This window comes from Watersipora subatra, chromosome 5 (genome assembly GCF_963576615.1).
Source record: "Watersipora subatra chromosome 5, tzWatSuba1.1, whole genome shotgun sequence".
Lineage (NCBI taxonomy): Eukaryota > Metazoa > Bryozoa > Gymnolaemata > Cheilostomatida > Watersiporidae > Watersipora > Watersipora subatra.
The window spans coordinates 56,567,072-56,580,234 of NC_088712.1; positions in this window are offsets into that span (position 1 = coordinate 56,567,072).

A 13,163-nucleotide genomic window follows, 5' to 3' on the forward strand; every position below is an offset into this window, starting at 1 on the left:
GAATCGGTTTGTGGTGTTTCCAGCATACCATCAGCAACAACACTGACAGACAAGTTAAAGCATCAAAACAAAGTTCTGTCAGCTTTTCTTATAACTTTTGTATTTTTGTCTATTGCACTACTACTTGCAGTCGTCATTTGCTGGAAAAGAAAGAAAGGTAATTGTTCTTTGTAACCATTATGTTTTGTAATACACTAACAATAATTGGTCCTGTTTACTTTGACATAGACTCTGCTAAATATGACAGCGTAAAACTCCCAAAACCATTAAGTGTTGTTTCAGCTAGCCTGTCTTGACAAACTGTTGTTTTTTGTGGAGTTGTCCCACGTTGAGCGGGCGAACAACAACAGCTTGTCACAAGACGTACTGCACCTGATGCATCAGCTGCACTTATAGGGAGTTGTTCTCTTCCGTCTATGCGGCTTGGTTGCGATGTTATGTCGGTCGCTCCATTAGTAATCATAACGGATTTCGCTCAAAAATCCAATGTAGAAAAATTGAGATAAAAACGTTTAACTCGCGACCCGTTTCTGCAGTAAACTTTAGTAGAATTTGAGAACTTAGGTAACAACAGCGACTAAACATGTCGTTATTTGTGCGCTCAGTCAGTTTTATTTCTATTTTGTATCAGTCAGTTTTATTTCTTCTTATTGATTTTATTTTCAATTTATTTTATTCTTAAACTTTACTAAAGTTTACCACAAAGACTGGTTTTCGGTTAAACGTTGACATCTTATTTTTTTCTACATAAAATTTTGCGTGAAATCCGTTATGATTACCAATGGAGCGACTGGCATAACATCGCAACCAAGCCGCGTAGACGGAAGAGAACAACTCCCTATGAATGCAGCTGATGCATCAGGTGCAGTACGTCTTGTGACAAGCTGTTGTTGCTCGCCCGCTCGACGGGGGACAACTCCGCAAAAGCAACAGTTTGTTAAGACAGGCTATGTTTCAGCCTGCACATCAAAAGTAAACTAATTTCAAAGTTGTGCACATTTTATTTTCAGATAAAGGTCGGCGCTACTGATCTCTTTGTGGCAACTCCATCACGACTTAAAGATCAGCCATTCGGGATGTGATATTCTTCTCTAGCATCACAGCTTAACTAAGTTGGAAGTTATTATGTAATGTAGCTTTTGGTTTACTTTAAAAATTTTGACATGCAAAAACCTCATTTAGTGTAGCATTAAATATAATATTCTGTATACCCAATTCGTAATGCTTACGCACCAGTTTGGTTGTTGTTTTTAATTGGCACAAAACAGCTTAAATAAAGGATTATCAAGCTTACTACTTTATTTCAATCTAGATTAATGTAATAGTTGAAGATTTAATTATGCTGCTTTCATATGTATAAATAAGCTAGTCCTAATTTATGTCTAATTAATTTAAAGAATTGTATCAATGATTGATAATTAATGCAACATTACTTGTGTATACCAGCTGTTACGTGGTACATTTTTTTCACATAATCTTGCCCAATTTTCGTCTTCAAATAAAAGACCACGCCTTAACATCTTTGCTTGTTTGCTAAACATATTATAATCAGTCCTTTTGCATTATACAACATGGTGGTCAGCGACAAATATTAATTGAGGCAACAAAATAATTTAGTAAACAAATTACTATGAAAGAGTTGTTAGTGTTCAATGACGATATGTTGAAAGGCAGTTGTATCTCGAGGCAATAGCAATTTTAATCAAACAAAAGAGTTCACAGCATTTCGAAGCACTAACTCAGTTAAAGCACTTATGGAAAATGCTAGCGAAAAAGAGTGAGATACTTGGACTTGTGGAAGAGATCAATATACTTTGAATAATTGTAGAGAGCGTTATACTTAGTCTACTGAAAGACTGTTAAACTTAAAATAGTGAGAGAAACTGTTAAACTGTGGTGGCGGACGATTGCTAGGCTTAGGGCCAAGGAGGGCCATTATGACCTTTAGACTATACCAAGGCCAAGAGGATGACTCAGCCTCTCTGAGCCTCTCTGAGTTGCTCGGGGCTCTGATAGGTTCTGCTGGACCGAGACAGGGAGAAACCAAGCTGGCCTTTGACCCAGCTGGAAGTACAGACAGTAGGCCATTGGCCCTTATTCTGATTGCTGAGCTGACAAGCTAAAAAACTGACTTGCTTTCAAACTGGCAGATAAAAACCAACCTGCTATCAAGCTGGCCCTAAATGTACAGTCATACCATAGACTCAGTCGTTCCAGAAAAGAGGCAGAGCCTGCCAACGTTTATGGTGTATAGGAAGCTCATCAAACAGAAAGTGGCAGACCACAAAAAAGCCTCATTTCCATCAGCTTTTTGTTGAGCATATGTACACTGTGATTATTTATATATTAGGAGAAGTATATATACATATAGTAACTAAAAGAGCTTGCAAAAGCATATAAAAAGCATATAAATTTATATATATATAAATTTTTCAAATATATATATATAAATTTTTCAAATATATATATATAAGTAGCCACTCAAAGTGGTTCGGTTTGTTGTAAGAATTAAAGGATTGCAGAAGACCCTTTACACTGGTGGCATCAGCAGGATTTCTTGTATTTTTGCTCAACAAGAACTAGCCGACCCTTGTATGAACTGCGTGAGGCTGTCCTAGTAATAATAGGAGGAGGGACACAGGGAGCATGAATATTTCTAGGTAAAATACACTGAGGACTAGAGAAAGCCTAGCTGTTTAAAAATGGCAGCTTGCTTCCAAAGCTATGACAGGTTCCTTTCGTCAAAAAAGATGAGAAAGGTGGCCAGAAGTGCCAAAGGTGCAGACCGAGATACGGATTGTCCAGCCAACATGCTTGAGAGGTTGATAATGATACCCTGGCTTACCAGTTCAAGTCACCTTACTACACCAGCTTGGAAGGTGTGGAGTATTTCATAAATCGCTTCTAATAGGTAGCAAAAACAAATGGCTAAACTAAAGCTAACTGCTCTGCTACAAGCGAAAAAGCTCTAAAAGATCTAAAGCTCCAAAAAAGGAGGCAGAGAACTACAGACAGGTCAACCGAGTAGAAACCGTTTTCGGCGCACTAAGGGCTCCGTTCAGAAAGCACTGAACAACTTTAAAGAATTAGGCGGAGAACTGTAGACAGACCAGCAGACTAGAAGCCTTCTTTGATGTGCTAAGGACTTGGTTTGGCCTTGTTTTGGCAGGCTCAGTCTAACTGCACCCTGAGAAGGGCCGCACAAGCCATCCTCTAGGAGCATGCCACCGGTAGAGAACAGCTGATTCGAGTGGTATACGATGACCTGCCAGACCCCAAAGGGCTAATATGGCAAAGATGTTTTGCAGCATATTAAACAACTCTGGCCTGCAATGGCATTTACCGTCTGTGTCACCACCCATGTTGACCAATGAAGTTTGAGCTGGCACCGAGTTCCTCCAGATTCAGTTTGGGGAATGTCAGTAGACGGCTGTTCGGTTCGCGGAGGAAGGGCTAGTTGAGCAGGTAGCAGTGGTCCAAGACCAGATAATCTGTGAGGGTGTGCTGACCTCACACTTATGGGTTCGGCATGAAACAAGGCGTTCATTCTAAGCGTTAAGCAAGTTATTGTATTTGAGTCAGATACACTGTGCACATAGCAATCATATGTAAAGAACTGCTGACAAATAGCAAAAAATGGTTGTTTTATACAAAAACTGTGACAGCATGATTGATGTCAAAGGATAAATTTGCCAAACACAACTTGGTATATGTGACGCACAACTTTAGTCAAAATATGCCTTTGCTGTTTTAGACACCGATGGTATAACCAAAGTTCACAGGAAAATATATCATTAAGTTGGATGAAATGTATCAAGAATAAACTTTGAAGGCAGAGACAGGATGAGATTGTTGGCCTTAGACATTGTTCATAGTAATTAATGTCAACAATGACTGTCGATAGAAATAAAACAGTAAACATTGCATAGCTTGTGTAAATGAGTATTGTTCTTGGAATGTTACAGCGATGTTATTATAACGAGATAATGGTTGTCATATAAGGCTGACAAATTTAGGTCAATTCCTGCGGTCTTCTTCGTTGAGATATTATAATATCTTTCAAATCAGCCAGCTTACATTTGTCTGCTGCCGAACCTGCTTCATCAGTACCTGATGAAGCAGGTTCGGCAGCTGCAAAATGAGTGACACAACTTTAAAGAAGCTGTGCCAGTTAAACACCTTCAGCGATGGGGCTGTAGATGTCAGAAGCACATCTCCAGGGACAGCCCCAGTAAAAAGACAGCCAAACCAAAGAAACGATAAAGGGCCAGAACAATAGTGCCAACTACTGGTTGTACTAAGGCCTACAATTGTTCAAGCTTTAGCAAAAGGTGCTCTGGCCAGTTCGCTGGACTCACAGGGCTAAGATAGATTATAAGGAGAAAGGCTTCAAGAAACAATAAAAAGGCAACGCAAAAGTTTTCCGAAGTTTCCACTCAGAACAAGGAGGTGACGCAGTAACTTTCTGCCATAGTTTCTCACAGTAGAGAGGTGTCGCAAATGTAGCCTGGGCATGGCTCTCTTGGAGGGTGGGGGAGAAAGAGAGCCTGGGACACATAGCAACACCAGGGAAGACAACTCTAAAAGTCGACTTCTGTAGTTGCTAATATCACAATCGTCATTTCCAAGGGAGTATCATGTGACAGTCTTTTTTATGATCTACTCGAGTACTATGTATTATTTTTAATCTGAATTGGCAGCAAACAAACGCTGGTTGGTAAGTATGAAATGTTGATTGCATAATAAATCAATCACAGGAGTTATATTATTTCATATGTTTAATTAATTAGGTTTTGATTGAATTATAATAAAAATTTAAATCAAAAATTTGCAATATAACAATACAAACGAATAGCAATAGAACAACAAAAATGAATCGCATGCTGCTAGTAAAGAAAAGTTTATCTAGTAAAAAGTAATCTCAGTTTTGTTTTACTCGCAAGTTTTATGATTACTGGCCACAGTTATGATGAACAACTCGGACCTACCACGGCGAAACGGTGCCATCTGGGAGCAAATACTTTTTCCGAAGCCAGTAGGAAGAACTATAAATTAGTCAAAACCCTTGATAATATGTTGTAATGCTTGAGACTGTTCTGGTCTCAGTGTGACTATGCCTAGCTTTGATAGATGATTTTTGAATCGCTCCATTTTTTTATCAGTATATGAAATGAACCTGCAAACGTGAAAACGCAAAAGAATGGTAACATATGGTTCTTATCGTTTTGTTATCAAACAGGGCATTACGTAACTAACCACCCATTTTTTATCGGTATATGAAATGAAACCGCTAATGTGAAAGCGCAAGAGAATAGTAACATATGGTTCTTATCGTTTTGTTATCAAGCTGGGTGTTACATAACAACCCACCCATGTTTTTTCAGTATATGAAATGAAATTGCAAATGTGAAAACGCAAGAGAATAGTAACATATGGTTCTTATCGTTCGGTTATCAAACAGGGTATTACTACTTATGGTTTTTCTGGAAACTTTACAATAGAAAATGTTTGTGGTGAATCAAGTTGTGAAACAGTTATGCAATATAAACACTGACGGCTATAATAGTTCTCAGCCTGTTTACCAATACCTGGCCACCGTACTCTACTTACTGTTTGGTTTTGACAATGTCCTGATGTCCTTTATGAGCTGAAGCTTACAGGAATCACGATATATGATTGCCTCTCAACAGCACTCTATTTATCTCACAGAGCTAACTAATTATAGATTTGAGAGAGATGGAACTAATTTTAAAGTCATTACTGCAAAGTGCTTCAATCACATTCTGAATCTCATGAGAATGTTTAGATTTCCCCCAGATCTTCTCAATTTAAAGCTACAAAAGTGATTCATGAGCAACACTACTGACATACTGGTTACCTACAACTGTTGCTATTAGCGGTGAATCGTCTATCTTGTGTACAATTTGTGAAAATGGATCAGCCATATTTCTTGTGTCTCTTTGGTACACTACACAAGACTTCAATGACTCTAAATTTAAAAGCCTAGCACTCTATTTTGGCCACAGGTGGAGATTATAGATTGTTGAATATGACTTGGAGTGGCTAGTAGTCTGTTATCAACTGAAACTCAGTTCCTAAAAATACATCATGAAATTTTTTAGCTCCAGACTAACAAAAGCGCTTTTTTGTCTGACTATATTGTCTTTTAATGTGAGACAATGATCTATACCCATGAGCAATAACACGATCAACACCATTTTGAGTTTGCATGAGTACTACGCTTAAATTAAATGAACTGGCATCTGCAACAAGTTTAGTCTTAGACTTGTGATCATAATGGGCCAATGTGCTACTGTTCGACATCATGTCTTTGATTTTCTGAAATGCTTTCAGCTGCTCATTACCCTATCTGAACACAACATTTTTCTGAATGAGCCTCCTGATAGGCTCAGAAATAGTTGCCAAGTCTAGAATGGAACTACCCACAAAGTTTACCAGGCCTATAAAACTTCTGCACTAATTGGCACTTTTAGGCACCTAGAAGTTAACTAAAGCTTTTATCTTCTGTGGGTCAGCTGACAAACCTTTGTCAGAGACAGTAAAATCTTGAAGCTATGGATTTGCATCGAAGTTACGCTTCTTAGGATTTAGCGTTATACGTAGTTCAAGACACCTCTTTAAGAAGCCTTCAAATTAGATGTCATGATGATCAGGACTGTTAGCATAGAGAACAATATCTTTGGGCACATTTTGAACACTCTCCGAACCAAAAAGAGCCTGTAAACAATGTATTGAAAGCACTTATAGCTGGCATTTACACCCATAATTAAGTGCTTGTATCTGTAAAGGCCAAACAGATGACCATTACTTGATGAAACTGCTGATTGATGTCAAACTTTGAAAAAATGTTTTCACCCTCCAAGTTAACTATCATCTTTTTTATGACAGAGATAAGATGGCACTCATGAATAATTGTCTGGTTACCCCGGCGCATATCGACCGTCATTTTGATTTTACCATTGTTCCTTATGACACACAAAAGTCGACTACTCTAGAGCGACGGGACACCTACAGCCCATTCTATGACATTACCAGTCATAACTGACTAGTTTGCCTTTCAGGTTATCTCTAAGTCCTAAAAGCTTTTTCTGCACTGAGCCACTAACTCCACACTAAAATTAATGTAAAATTTTAATCGATAACTTTTCAGTGCACTCACCTCTAAGAAAACTTTTAAAAAGCTGTCGATAATATCACCAAAATTCTCAAGTAAAACATCAGACAGAACATTATCACGATATAACACGAGAAACAGCCCAACAGCTATTTTGCGGCTTACTAAGCATTTAGGTATGCCATTATACACATAGAAAACAGCAGGTGTCTGTTTACTTCTGCATTTTTTGTGGCACTGAATTAAGAAAAAATGTCTAGTCTGCTTTTTCTGCTTTAGTCGTAGTCAAAGTCCTCAGTAACAAGCTGCAGCTTTAGTTTGCTTTTAAGATTGCTGTAGTGATCAACACTCATTATGTTGCTGCAAGCTCCTGTGGCAACAATAAATGAAACTAGCTCACCAATTATTTTGAGTTCACATCTTGGCATCTTACTCTTCACATTTTGGACCAAGAGGAAATACGGACCATCATCATTATTGCTTGTCATCATTCACCACCGCCACTATACAGTAGATGATACTTTACAAAACTTTGTATCGGCATTATGTCATTTTTTGTAACAGATTATAGAAGTGTGGTGTACTGCAACGCATGGATTATCATTACTCAGGTGCTTGTTACTCCTACATTGGTAGCAAAACCTCTTTAGAGCAGAGCTAGGTCTAAACTCCCTCGTTCAAGCTACATCTTTTTTGTAGGGCGCCCTTTTCAAACAACAGCAAATTGTTATGTCAGCAAAGATAGCAACATTGTGTCTATTTTCTCTTTTATCTTTGAGGCTGACGCTACTTTCACCAATTCTTTGAACTGCACTAGTTTATCTACCTTTAACAATTTGATAACCATCCAGGCAGCCTTATTATCTATCCTGAGTCTCCACTGCTCAGCTACACCTTCCTTTAACTGCCTGCAAGGGCTTAAACAATAAGCCTGAGCCCTTAAGCAGACAACAAAATTAGCTACTGTCTCTTCTGATTTGCGCTTTGTTTCTCCGAACTTGGCTCTCCATCATTTTGTCAGTAATCTAGCCAAAGTGAGATTTTAAAAGCACTACCGAGTCATCATAATTTTTTTCGCTTAGTCACTGAGAGGTATAAGGTTTGACAGCATCTTATACTGTGCTTCATACAGCCCCATTATCAGTATGCATTTATGCTTGCTGTGAGCAGTGTTGTGTAACACAAAGTAATTCTCTAACCGCTCCATTGCTGTCTTTACCTTCCCAGAGAGCAAAAGAACAGTGCTTCCAGCAGTAGCCATGACCAAAAATTTCACAATAGTGCAGCAAACAAGCAGGGTATACAGTGTACCATTAGCCAATTGCTACAGAGTTTACATGTCTAGCACCACAATCATATCTTTTCTCCGCTGACATTTTTACGTATGTATTTTGCTTGTTATATTATAGGAACATCGTTTCACTCTGATTGACTGACCTAGACTGACTTTATTTGTTCTATAAATATCCTTTAGGTACATTACTTGTTTTGTAGATAGCTCATGAGCAAAATCCAGATTTGCTACCATGTATAACCGACCAGCTACCCATGCCAGGAAGCCTTTGCGTTAGCCTGGGCATGGCTTTCTTGGAGGGTGGGTGGCAAAAGAGAGCCTGGGACACATAGCGAAAAGAATGTAAGGTAACTTCTGCAAAACCAGCGTCATACGTTACATATGATGCTCAGACTGATACTAATAAAAGCGTGTCGATAGATTCAGATCTCACGATGTATTAGATGTGGCGCGTTTAAAACCTACCGTCATGGTAACGTGACTGGATCTAGTGAAAGGATCTATGTTTTTGATAGGCTGGGTAGTTACGTAATACTCTGTTTGATAGCAAAACGATAAGAACCATATGTTACTATTCTCTTGCGTTTTCACGTTTGCAGTTTCATTTCATATACTGATAAAAAATGGGTGGGTAGTTACATAATGCTCTGTTTGATAACAAAACGATAAGAACCATATGTTACTATTTTCTTGCGTTTTCATGTTTGCAGTTTCATTTCATATACTGATAAAAAATGGGTGGGTAGTTACATAATACTCTGTTTGATAACAAAACGATAAGAACCATATGTTACTATTCTCTTGCGTTTTCACGTTTGCAGTTTCATTTCATATACTGATAAAAAAATAAGTAGAGTACGGTAGCCACATATTGGTAAACAGGCTGAGAACTATTATAGCCGTCAGTGTTTATATTGCATAACTGTTTCACAACTTGATTCACCACAAACAGTTTCTATTATGAAGTTTTCAGAAAAAATCTCAGTCTTATCTCAGTACAGATATATTTGGACCAATGATTAGTCATTCGTTGTGGTCATTGGTTATTATAACCTTTATTTTGAGTGTGCATTTATTAGACTCACAAAAAAAATTAGAAAAGTTATCAAATTCTTTGCAGGTTCGGCTTTTTGACATGCTAAGATCAGACAACAAACCACAATTTATTTGGCGTGAATTTCAAGAGTACCTCAAAAGTGCAGCATAAGATGGGTCTTCACAACTCCACTATGGCCGCAAGCAAATGGAGAAGTAGCAACGATAAACAGAACAGTTTTGAAAACTCTGAAAATAGCCAATGAGGATAGTTAGAACGTAGCTAGACCTCTGAGAAAGTTCTTGATGACCCAAAGATCAATCACACACAATAAAACAGGTGTGGCGCTTTCACTTTGTTGTGCAGTCAAGAAATGGAAACAAAATTTCAAACATGGTCAAAAAAAATCCAACAGTTTTAGAGAAAGCTGCCAATAGTGATGCGCTATCAAAAGCTCATACTGAAACTTATTTAGATGAGAAGGTTTCTGGCAGAAAAGTCAATGTGAAAGATGAATTCCTTTTAAAAAATGGCAAAAATCAGGAGTTATATAGGAATTTTAGCCTTACCAAACAGACAGCCATAGCCAAACAAGGCTCCAAAGGGGTAGTGATGGATGGGGAGGGAAAGCACACACAACGAAACTCCACATTCCTAAAAATCATTTGCAAGTTTGCTGATGCTGGTTGACCTGATACTGAGAGTAAGCCAAAATCTGGATGTCTGCAGGCTGAGGGTTCTACCGCTCGGCACCGGCAGTTCTACTAGAGAGCACCAGTCACCAGAGAGATACAAAAATGTATAAATACATTAGGTCAGTGATAAATAACTGGAATTTGAACTGAAGGTTTGCTTTGCTACCAACCAGCATCATTTTATCATTTTGATGTAAGCAAATACAACAATTTTTCTAAAATTTATTTTATTACAAATTGTGAGACAAATATATATATATATATATATATATTTGTCTCACAATTTGTAATAAAATAAATTTTAGAAAAATTGTTGTATTTGCTTACATTAAAATGATAAAATGATGCTGGTTGGTAGCATAGCAAATCTTCAGTTCAAATCTATTATTTGTTTATTTATCTATTATATATATATTATATATATATGTATCATTTTGTTGTTTGTGAATTTTGTTTTAACCATAACGAATAACACTGAACTGTAATAGCTAGCAACGTATATCTCTTTTCGGCATTGTGGGAGGTAGTTCAGCAAATAGCAAATTGACGTTTTTGTTTTTTCGCCATAATCAGCACAACAATCGTCAAATTTTAATTTCGAGAAAATTTGTTGTTGGTATCGGATGGCGTCAAACAAGTTTGCCTTCATGTTTCATAGAATAAGGCGAAAAAATATTTAATAGCCTGGGCATCATAACCCGTTGGTACAATGTATAAATTAATAAATTATTTAGTAATCGGAAAAAAGGGTATACAGGAGGTATACGGTAAGAGTAGCGATAGAATTGTAATAACTGCACAGTCTTGCCTTGCTTGCCTTGTAGCTTATCAAAAACAAAGTGTCAGTTTAGATTGTCTTATCTCATTTATCTTATGAGGTCTTTTATCTTTTCTGCATAGCAGTATGCCTGCTGAGCACTCGCTGATATGCAAAAGTAAAAGCTGTTTAATCTGCTATCTAACAATGCATTTCTATGAAATGGACTGATTAGTGTCGATAGTTTTTACAGTTGCAAGCGCTTTGTTTTGTAAACAGTGTTTTAGTGCACGGACTGCATCCTTTTGTTATGAATAGGTTTTAGACTAAAAGAACTGCCACTTAACTCTAAACTTTTCCACCACTGAATATGTATAGACGAACCAGGGATTTCTAAACTAGTTTACTGGGGGCTATCGCTTGCTGGGTTGAGAAAAAAAGGTGACTAGCTGAGACCTCATAAAACGTTGATTTGAGTTTTAATTAGTACTTTGAGCTTGAGTAACCGAGCAATGAGAAACTTTAAAAAAGTGATTCAGTTGATGGTGTAATCCTTCAGCACCTAAACCTCCCACACCACTGTTTACCTGCTGTTTCTTATTTAAATTTCTGACAACAGCCTGAAAATGACTGCCATGGCTAATTAGAGAGATGTTAAGATTGTGGAAAAAGTCTTGACATGGAAGCATACGCTTTTTATGAGAAGAGTTGAGAGATTGGTTTCCAGAAAATCATTGATTTTTAACGCTCATTTACAGCGTAGACAGATGTCATAGCTATGGCTTTCATCTTAAACTTCATGTACCTTACATTAGATGGCAAGCACACATAACAAGCATTGGGACATATGTAACTCAAGGACCTCTCCTTACATTAGATGACAAGCATACATAACAAGCATTGGGGCATATGTAACTCAATGACCTCTCCTTACATTAGATGGCAAGCATACATAACAAGCATTGGAACATATGTAACTCAATGACCTCTCCTTACATTAGATGGCAAGCATACATAACAAGCATTGGGACATATGTAACTCAATGACCTCTCCTTACATTAGATGGCAAGCATGCATAACAAGCATTGGGACATATGTAACTCAATGACCTCTCCTTACATTAGATGGCAAGCAAACATAACAAGCATTGGGACATATGTAACTCAATGACCTCTCCTTACATTAGATGGCAAGCATACATAACAAGCATTAGGACATATGTAACTCAATGACCTCTCTTTACATTAGATGGCAAGCACACATAACAAGCATTGGGGCATATGTAACTCAATGACCTCTCCTTACATTAGATGGCAAGCACACATAACAAGCATTGGGACATATGTAACTCAATGACCTCTCCTTACATTAGATGGCAAGCATACATAACAAGCATTGGGACATATGTAACTCAATGACCTCTCCTTACATTAGATGGCAAGCATACATAACAAGCATTGGGACATATGTAACTCAATGACCTCTCCTTACATTAGATGGCAAGCATACATAACAAGCATTGGGACATATGTAACTCAATGACCTCTCCTTACATTAGATGGCAAGCACACATAACAAGCATTGGGACATATGTAACTCAATGACCTCTCCTTACATTAGATGGCAAGCATACATAACAAGCATTGGGACATATGTAACTCAATGACCTCTCCTTACATTAGATGGCAAGCATACATAACAAGCATTGGGACATATGTAACTCAATGACCTCTCCTTACATTAGATGGCAAGCATACATAACAAGCATTGGAACATATGTAACTCAATGACCTCTCCTTACATTAGATGGCAAGCATGCATAACAAGCATTGGGACATATGTAACTCAATGACCTCTCCTTACATTAGATGGCAAGCATGCATAACAAGCATTGGGGCATATGTAACTCAATGACCTCTCCTTACATTAGATGGCAAGCATACATAACAAGCATTGGGACATATGTAACTCAATGACCTCTCCTTACATTAGATGGCAAGCATACATAACAAGCATTAGGACATATGTAACTCAATGACCTCTCTTTACATTAGATGGCAAGCATACATAACAAGCATTGGGGCATATGTAACTCAATGACCTCTACTTACATTAGATGGCAAGCACACATAACAAGCATTGGGACATATGTAACTCAATGACCTCTCCTTACATTAGATGGCAAGCACACATAACAAGCATTGGGACATATGTAACTCAATGACCTCTCTTTACATTAGATGGC